The sequence below is a fragment of the Phyllobates terribilis genome, unplaced genomic scaffold, assembly GCF_046119375.1.
Source record: "Phyllobates terribilis strain yellow unplaced genomic scaffold, ASM4611937v1 Scaffold_11__3_contigs__length_659146591, whole genome shotgun sequence".
Lineage (NCBI taxonomy): Eukaryota > Metazoa > Chordata > Amphibia > Anura > Dendrobatidae > Phyllobates > Phyllobates terribilis.
In genome coordinates, this window is record NW_027362771.1 from 631914899 (window position 1) to 631932733 (window position 17835).

General features: G+C 41.1%; 1 pseudogene; it reads left to right on the plus strand.

Annotated features, from left to right (window-relative positions):
- The first annotated feature begins 636 nt into the window (after nt 1-636).
- On the plus strand, nt 637-7329 carry LOC141167508 (olfactory receptor 5G3-like; annotated as a pseudogene).
- The last annotated feature ends 10506 nt before the right edge of the window (nt 7330-17835 follow it).

The following is a 17835-nucleotide window of genomic DNA, read 5'->3' on the forward strand; positions in this document are numbered from 1 at the left end:
GTGACTACAAAAGAAGCAAACCGGTCCCTTGAAGATATTTTGGCTAAACACTCTTTATTGCCAAAGCCTTCTGGCTCCTATGTCTTGTCCACCACATAACCATCTTCTTCATCATCACTATTACTGACTCACATAAAAGTTTCCACTGCATGGGAAACATCTTGAGCTCCTTGAGACAAGGGTCCATGAGGACTGGGCTCCAGCATCAATGAGAACATTTAAAACGTAACTTTAACTGTACAAGTAAAAACATGGTGAGAAAAAGCAAAAACAATATCAAAGATTGACAATGACCCAAAACACACAGCCAGGGCAACTAAGGAGTGGCTACGTAAGAATCATTTCAAGGACCTGGAGTGGCCTAGCCAATCTCTGTACCTGAACCCAATAGAAAATCTTTGGAGGGAGCTGAAACTTAATGTTGCCCAGCAACAACGCCAAAACCTAAAAGATCTGGAGAAGATGTGTATGGAGGAGGGGGGCAAAATCCCTGCTGCAGTGTGTGCGAACCTGGTCAAGAACTACAGGAAACGTCTGACTTCGGTAACTGCAAATAAAGGTTTCTGCAACAAATATTAAGTTCTGTTTTTCTATTGCATCAAATACGTATTACACACAATAAAATGCAAATTAATTATGTAAAAATCCTACAATGTGATTTTCTGGATTTTTATTAAGAGTCTGTCTCTCACAGTTGAAGTGTATCTACAATAATAATTACAGACCTCTCCATTCTTTGTAGGTGGGAAAACTTACAAAATTGGCAGGGTATCAATTACTTATTTTCCCCACTGTGCATTACATTACTTATCCTGTACTGATCCTGAGTTACATCCTGTATTATACTCCAGAGCTGCACTCACTATTCTGCTGGTGCAGTCACTGTGTACATACATTACATTACTGATCCTGAGTTACCTCCTGTATTATACTCCAGAGCTGCACTCACTATTCTGCTGGTGCAGTCACTGTGTACATACATTACATTACTGATCCTGAGTTACCTCCTGTATTATACTCCAGAGCTGCACTCACTATTCTGCTGGTGCAGTCACTGTGTACATACTTTACATTACTGATCTTGAGTTACATCCTGTATTATACTCCAGAGCTGCACTCACTATTCTGCTGGTGCAGTCACTGTGTACATACATTACATTACTGATCCTGTACTGATCCTGAGTTACCTCCTGTATTATACCCCAGAGCTGCACTCACTATTCTGCTGGTGCAGTCACTGTGTACATACATTACATTACTGATCCTGAGTTACATCCTGTATTATACTCCAGAGCTGCACTCACTATTCTGCTGGTGCAGTCACTGTGTACATACACTACATTACTGATCCTGAGTTACATCCTGTATTATACTCCAGAGCTGCACTCACAAATCTGCTGGTGCAGTCACTGTGTACATACATTACATTAAAGATCCTGAGTTACCTCCTGTATTATACTCCAGAGCTGCACTCACTATTCTACTGGTGCAGTCACTGTGTACATACACTACATTACGGATCCTGAGTTACATCCTGTATTATACTCCAGAGCTGTACTCACTATTCTACTGGTGCAGTCACTGTGTACATACACTACATTAGTGATCCTGAGTTACATCCTGTATTATACTCCAGAGCTGCACTCACTATTCTGCTGGTGCAGTCACTGTGTACATACATTACATTACTGATCTTGAGTTACATCCTGTATTATACTCCAGAGCTGCACTCACTATTCTGCTGGTGCAGTCACTGTGTACATACATTACATTACTGATCCTGTACTGATCCTGAGTTACCTCCTGTATTACACCCCAGAGCTGCACTCACTATTCTGCTGGTGCAGTCACTGTGTACATACATTACATTACTGATCCTGAGTTAAATCCTGTATTATACTCCAGAGCTGCACTCACTATTCTGCTGGTGCAGTCACTGTGTACATACATTACATTACTGATCCTGTACTGATCCTGAGTTACATCCTGTATTATACTCCAGAGCTGCACTCACTATTCTGCTGGTGCAGTCACTGTGTACATACACTACATTACTGATCCTGAGTTACATCCTGTATTATTCTCCAGAGCTGCACTCACTATTCTACTGGTGCAGTCACTGTGTACATACACTACATTACTGATCCTGAGTTACATCCTGTATTATACTCCAGAGCTGCACTCACTATTCTGCTGGTGCAGTCACTGTGTACATACATTACATTAAAGATCCTGAGTTACCTCCTGTATTATACTCCAGAGCTGCACTCACTATTCTACAGGTGCAGTCACTGTGTACATACACTACATTACGGATCCTGAGTTACATCCTTTATTATACTCCAGAGCTGCACTCACTATTCTACTGGTGCAGTCACTGTGTACATACACTACATTACTTATCCTGAGTTACGTCCTGTATTATATTCCAGAGCTGCACTCACTATTCTGCTGGTGCAGTCGCTGTGTACATACATTACATTACTGATCCTCAGTTACATCCTGTATTATACTCCAGAGCTGCACTCACTATTCTGCTGGTGGTGTCACTGTGTACATACATTACATTACTGATCCTGAGTTACATCCTGTATTATATTCCAGAGCTGCACTAACTATTCTACTGGTGCAGTCACTGTGTACATACACTACATTACTGATCCTGAGTTACGTCCTGTATTATATTCCAGAGCTGCACTCACTATTCTGCTGGTGCAGTCGCTGTGTACATACACTACATTACGGATCCTGAGTTACATCCTGTATTATACTCCAGAGCTGCACTCACTATTCTGCTGGTGGTGTCACTGTGTACATATATTACATTACTGATCCTGAGTTACCTCCTGTATTATACTCCAGAGCTGCACTCACTATACTGCTGGTGCAGTCATTGTGTACATACATTACATTACTGATCCTGAGTTACGTCCTGTATTATATTCCAGAGCTGCACTCACTATTCTACTGGTGCAGTCACTGTGTACATACACTACATTACTGATCCTGAGTTACGTCCTGTATTATATTCCAGAGCTGCACTCACTATTCTGCTGGTGCAGTCACTGTGTTCATACATTACATTACTGATCCTGAGTTACATCCTGTATTATACTCCAGAGCTGCACTCACTATTCTGCTGGTGCAGTCACTTTGTACATACATTACTGATCCTGATTTACCTCCTGTATTATACTCCAGAGCTGCACTCACTATTCTACTGGTGCAGTCACTGTATACATACACTACATTACTGATCCTGAGTTACATCATGTATTATACTCCAGAGCTGCACTCACTATTCTGCTGGTGCAGTCACTGTGTACATACATTACATTACTGATCCTGAGTTACCTCCTGTATTATACCCCAGAGCTGCACTCACTATTCTGCTGGTGCAGTCACTATGTACATACATTACATTACTGATCCTGAGTTACATCCTGTATTATACCCCAGAGCTGCACTCACTATTCTGCTGGTGCAGTCACTATGTACATACATTACATTACGGATCCTGAGTTACATCCTGTATTATACTCCAGAGCTGCACTCACTATTCTGCTGGTGGAGTCATTGTGTACATACATTACATTACTGATCCTGAGTTGCCTCCTGTATTATACTCCAGAGCTTCACTCACTATTATGCTGGTGCAGTCACTGTGTACATATATTACATTACTGATCCTGAGTTACATCCTGTATTATACTCAAGAGCTGCACTCACTATTCTGCTGGTGCAGTCACTGTGTACATACATTACATTACTGATCCTGTTCTGATCCTGATTTACATCCTGTATTGTACTCCGGAGCTGCACTCACTATTCTGCTGGTGCAGTCACTGTGTACATACATTACATTACTGATCCTGAGTTACATCCTGTATTATACTCCAGAGCTGCACTCACTATTCTGCTGGTGCAGTCACTGTGTACATCCATTACATTACTTATTCTGTATTATACTCCAGAGCTGCACTCACTATTCTGCTGGTGCAGTCACTGTGTACATACATTACTTTACTGATCCTGAGTTACATCCTGTATTATACTCCAGAGCTGCACTCACTATTCTGCTGGTGCAGTCACTGTGTACATCCATTACATTTCTTATTCTGTATTATACTCCAGAGCTGCACTCACTATTCTGCTGGTGCAGTCACTGTGTACATACATTACTTTACTGATCCTGAGTTACATTCTGTATTATACTCCAGAGCTGCACTCACTATTCTGATGGTGCAGTCACTGTGTATATCCATTACATTACTTATTCTGTATTATACTCCAGAGCTGCACTCACTATTCTGCTGGTGCAGTCACTGTGTACATACATTACTTTACTGATCCTGAGTTACATTCTGTATTATACTCCAGAGCTGCACTCACTATTCTGCTGGTGTAGTCACTGTGTATATCCATTACATTACTTATTCTGTATTATACTCCAGAGCTGCACTCACTATTCTGCTGGTGCAGTCACTGTGTACATCCATTACATTACTTATTCTGTATTATACTCCAGAGCTGTGCTCCAAGAAACTTTTGCTAAGAATTAGTGGTTTTCTCTATTTAACCATTTATTGCTTTTGCTTCCTAGAAAATATTTACAGTGATGAAATATTAGTGTAATATTACATGAGAGATATTGGATACAATTAGTTAATCACCTGCGGGCTTCTATTCTCTCAGTGGAGTGAAGATGGAGGACACACGTCACCTTTATTCTTTTCTGTCCATATATAGAGAGGTGTTAATGTGATAGGAAATAGCAATGGATCTGATTTTCTGCTCTCGTGTCACTCAGGGCTGTCGTACTGGAGAGCTTGGACCTCCATAAGACTTATAGAGGGCACAGACTGAGCGTCACTTCAAGGGTTTGCTCATCATTAGTAAACCATGGGAAATGCTGATGTAAGTTCTGTCACATTCTGAGGCTTCATCTATGATGTATAATCATTTATATTGTGAACCTTGATTTTTTTTGTATTTTATATGTTACTATCTCGCTCATCACTGTCTTTACTGCTTATTCTCTTCGGGGTTTTTAGCCTAGAAAGATATCTCATCCATGAAACAAATTGAGCTCCTACCAGTGAGAAAAAGATGAAAAAAACAACAGTTGTAACTAAATTGAAGTTATCTTTTTAGTATTTTGTTATTTTTGCTGTTTTGTTTTTTTTTCACATGTAATAATTGAAGTTGCATCTACATTATAATTGCTCTGTGATCGATCTAAGGTGCGAATTATAGCTTTATTTCCAAATGCAAAATCCTTGTCAGAGCCCCCTATCCCTCATGTGTCACTTTTGGTGTCTGTTTTGGAGAGGATTTTGGGTCACATTATACACCGAGTTCTAGGTGTATCTTCTACCAATGCACCGCTAACGGTATAGGTACATCCCAAATGTGGGTAAGGGGAAATTGTGTTTGTCTGTAACATGACGAACCTTCACAGAACACCGTGAATGCATTTGGGGGATTCAAAAGTCGTCAGTCACTGCAGATTTTTCATTTCAGACCAGAAAACCCCTTTAATGGTGATTTTTGCTTTAGGTAAGATGAATTACTATGTATTTTAATGGTAAACATAGCAAGCTTTCGAGACAACTCAGGTCTCTTCTTCAGGCTTTATTAGCCTGAAGAAGAGACCTGAGTTGTCTCGAAAGCTTGCTATGTTTACCATCTTTTCAGTTAGCCATTAAAAGGTATCAACCACTGAGGACTCTCAGATTCCAACATTGTTCTATCTACTGGCTAACACGGTATAAATATTCTTTATTTTAAATAATGTTAATAAATCTGGAACATGGTAGAAATCACAGATAGTATCTATTCTTTTAGGTAGCTCTTGATAAAGCTGTCAACAATAGTTTTCTCATATCTCATAGTCTAAGACAGGGGTGAGGAATCGTTTTTCTGCCAAAGGCTAGTTGTATATTTGTACCATCCCTCGGGGGCTGTACAAATCGAGCGCCTACTCCACCCACAAAGAACGTCCTGACGCTGGCACTGGTGTTAGGACGTTATCTTTCACTGCACGCGCCTCAGTATTCAGTAGTGAACAGTATGTGCACGTTCTCACAGAGCAAGAAGACATTAAATGTACAGCAGCCGGCAAAATACAGTTGTCGGCCCAAGCAATGCGGTCCCCAATATTCTGCCAAGGGGCTGGATATAAGGACATTAAGGAAGGTAAATGTTCCCTGGGCCTGATGTTCCCCATCCCTCATCTAAGAGAAGAAGTTACCCTCCCACCATACACACTAATTATGGCTCTACTGTTCTTAAAAATGATTATTTTTATAATAATTATAAGTCAATATTATTGATTTATTCAATCATGTCTGTACGGTTAGGAATATGTCAATGGTAGTCATCTCAAACTGATGTTATTTTCTACAGGAAAGAAACCTGAGTACCGGAACAGAGTTCTATCTCCTAGGCTTCGAAGGAAGCCAAAATCACAGAAATGTGCTGTTTTGTCTTTTCCTGGTGATTTACTGTGGGACAATATGTGGGAATCTCTTGATCATCACCTTGGTGTCCAACAGCAAGAACCTCCACACCCCAATGTACTTCTTCATCTCACAACTGTCCATCAGTGACATCTTGTTGACCACCGATATTGTTCCCAACATGCTCCACATTATACTATGTAATGGGGGGACCATTACTTTTTTGGGTTGCATCACACAACTGTATTTCTTCTGTGCCTTCGAAGCAGTTCAATGTTTTCTCCTCACAGTGATGTCTTATGACAGATATGTGGCCATCTGTAACCCTCTTCGATATGCTTCTATAATGACGTGGGCCCATTGTGTGAAATTGACCATTTTCTGTTGGGTTTTTGGCTTTTCTATTACATTGAGTGACACCTTAACAACAGCTAAGCTGACTTTTTGTGGACCAAACATCTTAGATCATTTCTTTTGTGATCTTGTTCCTTTATTAGAAATTGCCTGCTCTGATACCTTCATGGTTAAGTTAGATATCAATCTAATTGTCATACCAGTACTTATCATTCCATGCGTAATAATTGTGATATCTTATGTCAACATTGTTTCCACCATCTTAAAGATTCCTTCTAAAACCTGTAGACAAAAAACCTTCTCCACCTGCGGCTCCCACCTCACTGTGGTCTGTATATTTTACTGGACATTGTTTTGTGTCTACGTCTTTCCAATGAAAGACCAAATAATTAACATAAGTAAAATCCTGTCACTTCTGTACACGGTATTTACACCTTTGGTCAACCCCATAATATATAGTTTAAGAAATAAAGAGATGAGGAAAGCTTTAGAAAGAATAATAAAAATCAATTAAATATTTGATTTGTCCTCAGAACAATATGTCCAACTTTTATGAATTATTATCTACAATTGATCTCTTTAACAATATACAAATTTAACAACCTCTATGGTCATAACATTCACTAGAGGTGTTTGTTTTTCTTTAGAACTTTGATTTTCTTTGCAATTGGAGTACTATTTTGTCAAAATAAAAACTAATCTGATCAGGAAAGCCATGGCATGGTAGCCTTTGCTAGGTTTCAAGCATTCTTGCCAATATAATGAATAAAGCTCCCCATTCTTATTAGATGAAAATTGGATGAATCCATCAATTTTGACTAGATAGGCCAACTATTTTATTGAGCTGGGTGTTGGACAATTGACTACTGACATATTCCATGATGGAAACAATCCACAGATATATTAAAGATCAGGCAACTTAACCAACTGTATCTCACCCCTTTCTAAATGTTCATTATAAGCACAGCCTTAGCAATGTCAAGGAGACTTCACCAAAGGAAACAGACGATTAACCGGTAGTAACCCACAGCCCTATTAATAGTGTGGAGGTTTCACCAATTTAAGATACACCAGGTAACTGCTCTCCTCCAAATTAAAGATGTCTGAGCGCATGCAGAGAAGCTAATTAACCAAATCTGCTAATCTGGTTGAAAAACTTCACTCAGAGACTGAACCACGCAAATGGCATACTTTATTACATAGACATGGGGTTAAATAGCATTCTCCTTCTAGGTGGGATTAATAAAATTTATTGCTCCTTTCTGATAACTCGGCACACTGTAATTTGTTCATCTATGTATCTCTTGGTCTGAGTAACGCTTTAGGAATTCCGATGGGAGGGGGTGAGTTCGTCTCTCAGCGCCATCTTTGCCAACTTGACATGAATCTCTCTGTTATCAGGCATGTACATGCTTACGTCATTCCCAGGAAATTATCAACAAATTGGAACAGAAGCTGTTAGTTATATATTCATTAACTATTAACATAATCCATGTGCATATACACATTTGCATACATACATACACATAGATTATTCCATCATCTCTATATTGATTCTCACTGATTAGGTAATCTATTAAAAGAAACTAATTGATTTTCTATAATATATATTTTACCTTGACAGACCCCCTTAAAATCAAGTATTTGCTTTTAATATCCATATGCTAAAAATCAGAGGGGAGAAGAATTGACCCTATTCTAAGGCTATTCTGAAACCCTATGATGTGACGGACGCCCCGTCCCTTTTAGACGGACCCACCGACGTTCCTAAATATAACTCATATGAAGACCTACAGGAAACCGAAGGAGACCCTAAAAGATCTAGTGACTGGGTAATAGAGGGTCACCCCTAACACAGAAATATGGATATTATCTTCACAAACTCATTTACTTCCGGTAATCTCTCTGGTACAACACTTTTGTTCTAAGGGGAACTATTTGTTCATAGATTTTGAGAACCTTAGTAACTTTCCCTGTGGGGCCGGTATTGTCTGGGATATAATTACAACATTGTTCACCTATCATTTTGCATACCCCTCCTTTTTCTGCAAGTAACATATCCAGAGCTATTCTGTTTTGGAAGGCCATGGTAGATGTGGGTGCTAGTTGGTCAGCTATCCCTTGTAAGGCATCTTTGGTGTAATTGACAAATCTTTGTTGGTTATAATATTTGTAATTTATCCAATCTATGTTCTTGTTAATGGTTATTATGGGTATTATGGACTCAAATCCCGCCTTCACTTGGTCTCGGGCCTTGAATTCGTCTGACACCTCCTTAAGCACTCCAAGAACATCAACATATATGTGGGTCAAAACTGCCTTTGGGGTTAACTTCCAGAAAACTGGAATATCATTCTCTTTAGTAATAATTGTTTGGAATGCACGTGTTACCGTAACAAAGGCTTCCCCCATAGCTACCGTCATCAGAAAAAGGAGCATCAGGGTTGTGGGTCTGAGACCGCCTTCTTGCAATGGGATGCGTGGACCCATGATGTTCTGCCTTCGACCTTCTCAGCTGTAAGTGATGTAAGCGGCACTTAGTAGGGCCCTTCAAATCTAGCATCCAGTGTGCCTTGCACGTGATTCTTTATCCAGACAAAATCTCCAGGCTGGATGCTGTGAGTACCTGATTCAAGATCTGAGTCTGGAATAGAAGAGTACACTGTAGCATATGTTAGTTTAAACTCTTTAGCTAGTCTGACAACAAAATTCACAAGCTTATCATTCCCTGAACGAAGCTGCTGTGGGTAATATCGACCCATTCTAGGTGGCCCCCCAGACAAGATCTCATATGGTGTGAGCCCGGTGGGTTGTCTCGGGGTATTTTGGACTGAGTATAGTGAAATAGGCAGCACCTTCGGCTATGGAAGTAACCATTCTTTACTGGCTTTAAGAATTTTGTTTTTCAAAGTGCTATTCATCCTTTCAACTTTACCGCTACTTTGAGGATGATAAGGAGTATGCAGGCCCAAATCCGCCCCAATCATCTCCCAGATTGATTTGGTAATTTCTACAGTGAAGGAGGGTCCTTGATCACTTTCAATCACTTCTGGAATCCCGAATCTGCAGATAAGTTCTGCCAGAAGCCTTTTCACTGTAGTTCTAGCAGTCATGTTGACTACTGGGTATGCTTCTGTCCATCCGGAAAACATATCCACCACCACCAGAACATATTCATATCTTCCCCTCTTTCGTAATTGCATATGTTAAATTTGAATTCTCTGGAAAGGATATTGTGACTTTGCCAGCTTCTTCTTTGGCGCATGTTCTGTTCTTCCGGGATTACAAGTGTTACAAATCTCACAGCTCCCAGTACAGCATAGTTTGTAGCAAGAACTGAGATCTCGGGTGCAATATAGAGTTTATTGATAGCTGAAACCATCTGATTCTTCCCTCTATGTACCTTTTCATGAGCCCACTGAACCACTGCAGGATACAGTGCTCTTGGCAGACATATTCTTCTTCCCACTCTCCTTACAAAACGTTTCTCCCCGTCCGATCCATCCTTGTTTTTCTTCTTCTGGTACTGCATTCTGCCGGTCCATTGAAGTCCTGTGTGTCAGATTCTCTTCCAGTCTTTCCTCCTCTTCATCTTCCTCCTCTTCTTCTTCCAACCCCAAATTTCTCATTCCCGTTTCTTCCTCATCCCCTCATTGTCTCTGACTTCTGGTGAGCACAAACACCTCTATACCCCCCGACACCTCTGCTTCCTCTGGAAATATTGGTTCCATAGCTGCTGCTTTTTCTTTAATGTCAGCCAGATGATTCCCCTTGGCTTCCTCTCAATTCAGTTTCCCATGAGCCTTAATTTTGATCACAGCCACTTGCCTAGGTAACATCAGAGCTTCTAGCAGACTTCTTACTGCCGCTGTATTCCGGATTGGAGCTCCACTGGCTGTCTTGTAGCCCATCAGGGCCCATATCAGGCCAAAGTCGTGGGCAATCCCGAATCCATACCTCGAGTCCATGTAGATATTGGCCACTTGACTCTCTGTGCACTTGCAGGCTTCGGTCAGAGCTTACAGTTGGCCTCTTGAACTGACATATAAGATGGCAGTGGTCCAGCAGAAACAACCATTGATGGGGACACCACCGCATATCCGGTATGGTAATTTCCATATTCATCTTTTTATCTGGACCCGTCAACATACAGTATCAGATTCGCTTCAGGCAGTGGCTGCTCAGAGAAAGTAGGTAGGTGAGAGGTTTCTGCCTTCATGACTTCAAGGTAATCATGGTCACTCGAATCAGGATATTCATGGTCTTCTGAGGACCCCCATAAGTCTTCAGAGCAGTCCTACCTTGTCAGAGGAAGCAGAGTGGAGGGGTTCAAGACAGTACATCGCCGAAGTGCTATATTTTCTGGTAAAAGGAGCTCACATTGGATTATAACACGACGTTGTATAGATAGATGGTTGTGCTGGATTTGTGCAAGGATAGCTTTCAAATCATGAGGGGTCAGTATAGTTGTAGGATGGCCAAACACAACATCTGCTGTTCTGTGGAGGAGTTCTGTAGCTGCCAGCACTGCTTTAATACATGTTGGACCTGTTTGCGCCTCTGGATCAAATTTACTGGAATAATATCGGATGGGTCTCATGCGGCCTCCATGTTTTTTTTGTGCCAGAACTCCTGAGGCATGGCCACACGCTTCAGAGACAAATAGAAAGAATGGAAATTCATACTTGGTAATCCCCAGTGCAGGGGCTGAAATGATGAGTTCTTTCAACTGGTCCATTGCATCTTCAGCTTCTTGGTCAAAATGCAGGTCAAGCTCAGAAGAGTGGACCCGATCATATAGAGGTTGCATGAGGGCTGACATGTTAGGAATCCACTGCCTGCAGTATGTGACCATTCCCAGGAAAGCTTGGAGTTGTTTGACAGTTTTCGGGTGCGGGATGTCACGGATGGCAGATTTCCTCTCTTCAGTGAGATGCATGGTACCTTGGGATATGCAATGACCCAAAAACACAACTTTGGTACAACACCATTGTAGCTTTCTCAGAGTGACTTTGCATCCGATGGTGGCCAGAAATTGGAGCAAAGAATAGCTGAACCTGTAGCAAGTTTGGTCGTCAGAACAATAGAGGAGTAGATCATCGACATATTGTATCAATGTGACTTCAGGGTTCTCACTCTTCTAGGGTTGGAGACAGATAGTTAAGGATAGTGTGAAGTGATGAGGGGAGTTCTGAGCTCCTTGAGGCATAACGGTCCAGGTATACTGCACTCCTCTGTGTGTAAAAGCAAAAAGATACTGACAGTCTGGATGCAGAGGCACACTGAAGAAGGCGTTTGCCAAGTCAATTACTGTAAAATGCGTTGCCTCAGGTGGAATTTCACTGAGTAATCTATGTGGATTTTGCACCACTGGGGTGTCCAGGATTGTAACTGCATTCACAGCTCTCAGATCTTGCACCATCCTGATTTTATCTGGTTCTCCTCTTGCAGTTTTCTTCTTCACTAGAAACAATGGAGTATTAGCAGGAGAAACACGGAGAATTAACGCTCCTTTCTTGAGTAATTCTTGGATCTGGGCATCTAATGACGCTTCTTGGGCTGCTTTCAGTGCGTGCTGTGGGAGTGTGGAAATCAGTGCACCTTCTTCCAGGAAAACTTGAACTGGTGGGACAGGCAGCCGGTCTACAGTACAGACCAAAAGTTTGGACACACCTTCTCATTTAAAGATTTTTCTGTAATTTCTTGACTATGAAAATTGTACATTCACACTGAAGGCATCAAAACTATGAATTAACACATGTTGAATTATATACTTAACAAAAAAGTGTGAAACAACTGAAAATATGTCTTATATTCTAGGTTCTTCAAAGTAGCCACCTGTTGCTTTGATGACAGCTTTGCACACTCTTGGCATTCTCTTGATAAACTTCCAGAAGCAGTCATCGGAAATGGTTTTCACTTCACAGGTGTGCCCTGTCAGGTTTAATGGCGCTCCTTCCCTTCCAAACCCTGCCGTGCACCCAAACAGTGATTTTCCCCCACATATGGGGTATCTGCTTACTCAGAAGAAATAGCACAACAAAATGAATCATGCAATTTCTCCTGTTAACCATATGATAATGTAAAATTGGAGGCTGAAATTCATTTTTGTGAGAAAAACTTGAATATGTTATTTTTACTACTCAATGTTATAAACTTTTGTAAAGCACCTGCATGTTCAAGGTGCTCACCACACACTAAGATAAGTTTCCAGAGGGGTTTAGTTTCCAAGATAGTGTCACTTGTGGGGGGTTTCCACTGTTTTGGTACATCAGGGGCTCCCAAAACGCAACATGGCACCGCTAATTATTCAAGCAAATTTTACATCAAAAAGTCAAATGGCGCTCCTTCCCTTCCAAACTCTATGTGGTTTTCTCCCACATATGGGGTATTGACATGCTCAGGAGGAATTGCACAACAAATTTTAGGGTCTACTTTTTCCTCTTACCCTTGCGAAAATAAAAAAAATTGGGGTCTAAAGTACTATTTTTGTGAAAAAAGTTAAATGTTCATTTTTTTCTTCCACATTCCAAAAATTCATGTGAAGCACCTGAATGGTTAATAAACCTCTTGAATGTGGTTTTGAGCACCTTGAGGGGTGTAGTTTTTAGAATGATGTCACTTTTGAATATTTTCTGTCACAAAAGCCCCTCAAAATCACTTCAAATGTGATGTGGTCCCTAAAAAAAATGATGTTGTAAATTTTGTTGTAAAAATGAGAAATTGCTGGTCAACTTTTAACCCTTCTAACTTCCTAACAAAAGAAAATGTGGGTCCCAAAATTGTGCTGTGGTAAAGTAGACATGTGGGAAATGTTATTTATTAACTATTTTGTGTGACATACAGTACAGACCAACACTTTGGACACACCTTCTCATTTAAAGATTTTTCTGTATTTTCATGACTATGAAAATTGTACATTCACACTGAAGGCATCAAAACTATGAATTAAGACATGTGGAATTATATACTTAACAAAAAAGTGTGAAACAACTGAAAATATGTCTTATATTCTAGGTTCTTCAAAGTAGCCACCTTTTGCTTTGATGACTGCTTTGCACACTCTTGGCATTCTCTTGATGAGCTTCAAGAGGTAGTCACCGGAAATGGTTTTCACTTCACAGGTGTGCCCTGTCGGGTTTAGTAAGTGGGATTTCTTGCCTTATAAATGGGGTTGGGATCATCAGTTGTGTTGTGCAGAAGTCTGGTGGATACACAGATGATAGTCCTACTGAATAGACTGTTAGCTGCTTTTTTTCTTGCCATAATACAAATTTTAAGTAAAGAAAAATGAGTGGCCATCATTACTTTAGGAAATGAAGGTCAGTCAGTGCGAAAAATTGGGAAAACTTTGAAAGTGTCCCCAAGTGCAGTTGCAAAAACCATCAAGCGCTACAAAGAAACTGGATCACATGAGGACCGTCCCATGGAAAGGAAGACCAAGAGTCACCTCTGCTTCTGAGGATAAGTTTATCCGAGTCACCAGCCTCAGAAATCGCAGGTTAAAACCAGCTCAGATTATAGACCAGTTCAATGCTACACAGAGTTCTAGCAGCAGACACATCTCTTCAACAACTGTTAAGAGGAGCCAGGACCCGCAATCCTTGGCATCGTGTTCCATCCCAAGGTCCGACTGGGTCCCAGGTTCCACTATATTTACCCAGTGTGCCTTCAGCGAGATGTACTGTCCCTGCCCATAAGCATTTGTCCACGTGTCCGTGGTTAGGTGGACTTTCCCAGTAACTGAGTTGTTGAGGGCACGTCTAATGTTGTGGGACACATGCTCATGTAATGTGGGAATGGCACACTGAGAGGAATAGTGGCGGCTGGGGACCAAGTACCGAGGGATGGCCGCCACCATCAGGTTGCGGAAAGTTTCTGTCTCCACGAGCCTAAAAGGCAACATTTAGAGTGCAAGCATTCGCGAAATGTGTGAATTTAGTAATGAGGCCTGTGGAGCATTGGCTGGGTATTTGCACTTGCATTCCAAGTACTGGGGTAGGGACATCTGAACGTTGCTTTGGGACAAGGACGTGGACGTGCTTGCTTATGATGCTAGTTGATAGTGTGCAACGACAGGTGCAGGGCGGGAGACATCTTGGCATGCGCCATGGAAAGAGGATTGGCTTGCACACACAACAGCGGAACAAGCAGTTTTGTCACCCGCAGACACTGTTGCTGGACCCTGGGGTTCAGCCCACTTAATCAGGTGCTTTGCTGCCATGTGCCTGATCATGCTGGTGCGGGTCAGGCTGCTAGTTTTGCTACCACTGCTGATGTTAAAAGAACACAATAATAGAGCTCCCATAGTTTCTATATTAAAATGAGGCATAAATTAATTGTTTAAAATTTGCAATTTTATTATGAATAAATAGAAAACATACATAAAATAAGCAAAGGTATCAGAAAATGTAGCAATCAAGTTACAAAGCATATGACAGATTAGATTTTTTTTATATTAGGTGCTTTTTGATCCTCCTTAAGTGAAAGTAAATGCCAATAAATATAAATGAGCAAGATGTTATAAGTTTTTTTTAAAGTGCTAGTGCTTTAATCGTGAATATCAATACTCTCTATATTAAATAGCAGCAAAAAATAATGAAAAAAGTGCAAAGTGGCAATATGTGTCAGAGCATAAATAAATAAGATGCAAGTGCCTAAGTTAATTTAATTTTAACACATTATTTCCCCTGATCAAGGTATTGCACATAAAGTAGTTTGAGTATAGAAGTAAATTGTCAAGGATCAAACATGATTCCTACTTACATGTTGTAGTTGAGGAGCTTTGTTACCTGGCCACCACCCCGACGATGCCGTTTCACCATGGCTTTTTCGAAAATATAGCCAAACAAGCAGGGAGGGGGCGAGAGTACCCACCCGAGCAACCCGGAAAGAGCGGCAAGCATGCAGGGAGGGGGCGAGAGTTCCCACCCTAGCAACCCGGAAATACTCGCTGAGCTTGTCGAGCACAGTGATGCTCGGGAAAGTACCGAGCAGTGGCGAGCACGTTCACTCATCACTAGTTAAAACCAAAAGTCTTTAATTATAAACACTTTAAATGTTAAGGGGATATATGACAAAATTAATAACAGGTAGTGAAGCCTCTGGCAAGAGGTGGAGGGTGGACGGAGGCAAAAAAAAAAAAATAGGCATCCAGACGCTTTTTGAATGTCAAGCGTTCTTAGGCTTTGGTATCAGGATTTGGGATATGAATTTTATAATATTTCCCCTTAATTTTTAAAATGTTTATAATAAGTAACTATTGGTTTTAACACATCGTGGAAATAAGAATCTGGGAGCTGGATCATATCCTTTCATCCGCAGCTAAAAAGAATGCTGGGTCTAACAGATAAAGCATTAGCTGTTGATAACAGATGTGAAATAATAGCAACAGCTGCAGCTATGGTAGAAGGATGACAGATAGAACTTTGTGAAACATTGGCTTGATAAAAATGTGCAAAGTTCCTTCAGATTGTATAGTGTGACCTCTTATTTTTTTCAGTTTTCTTCATGTAGTCCACTATGTTGTCATGATGAATTCAATGAATATTGTTTGTCCCAAGTAAAATAGCAAATTTTTTCCACAATATCGGAGTGCAGATGATTGTGCCAAAAGCTAAAACTTCAGGAGGCTGACAATTGGTGCTCTCCAGCTTCAGAATATTTTATAACCTCTTTAAATGGAAATGCTGACTATATGACCTAAATTGCATGTTCTTGAATTTTCTAGCGGATTCACCTGTACTGTGCTGTCTCTAGGACTACAAGTGTAGAGATTCTTAGTGAGGCGGCAAAGAGGTGAGGAGGCTGCATTTTAAGTGCGGAGGAGGCCGATACGTGCATAGTAAAATGTAATTTCATAGTTTGACACAAGAACATATTTTGGTGTTTTCCTTACTAGCTTTCCATTGTTTTTTTTGCTTTTACGTGTATTGTTTATCCCCATTTAGTATGTGTTCCAGGGAAAATGCTACCACATGTGCGTCTTGTGAGATGTATACATGCCTTGAGGGTGAATATGTCTGCGCTCAATGTCCGAAAGTTACATGTTTGGAAGCCCAGGTACTGGATCTAAATATGCAGCTAGCAATACTCAGGAACATTGCAAACCTGGAGCAAAGTTTAGAGCTCACTGAGCTTGTTCTGGCTGGGGCGATTGATATGGAGGAGGGTGGAGATGGGAAAGATCAGGACAGAAGTACTTAGCTGAGCAAATGTAACAAGAAGGGGTAGGGGGAAAAGGACCAGGGAGGCCAGTCGTAATAAATATGCCTGTTTAGCTGATATTAGGACTGCAAGCATAGGACTAGGATCACTACAGCAGGACGTTGCTCCTAGCAACCTGGAAAACGACTCCTGTATGAAGAAGGGAAATAGAATTGCAACAAAGGCCAGACAGATGTTGCTGGTAGGGGACTCTATAATTAGGAGGACAGACTGGGTCATCTTCTGCCGAGACCGTGAATGGTAAACAGTGTGTTGTCTGCCGGGTGCTCGGGTTCGACATATGGCAGATTAGATAGACAGATTGCTGAGTGGGGCTGGGAAAAACCCAGAGCTCATGGTACACATCGGTACTAATGACAAAGTTAGAGGGAGGTGGAAGGTCCTTAAAAATGATTACAGGGAGCTAGAAGAGAAGCTGAAGGCCAGGACCTCCAAGGTGGTGTTTTCAGAAATACTGCCAGTGCCACCTGCATCACTAGAAGGACAGTGGGAGCTTAGGGAGATAAATAAGTGCCTTAGAGATTAGTGCAGGAAGGAAGGGTTTGGTTTCATGGAGGACAACGCCTACTTCTCTGCCGCTACAGGCTGCACCTCATTGGGGAGGGCGCAGCTGCGCTTGGAAAAAAGATGGTCAGATGGATAAAGGAGATTTTAAACTATGATCTTTGTGGAGAAGGGGTAGTTGTGCTAATAAGGGGATATATAGAGTACACAGAGAGAGTGAGACAGTAGTTTTAATGAGGATTTAAGGGGGCTGGGATATGCAAGGAAAGTAGGGTGCTGAGTAAGAGTA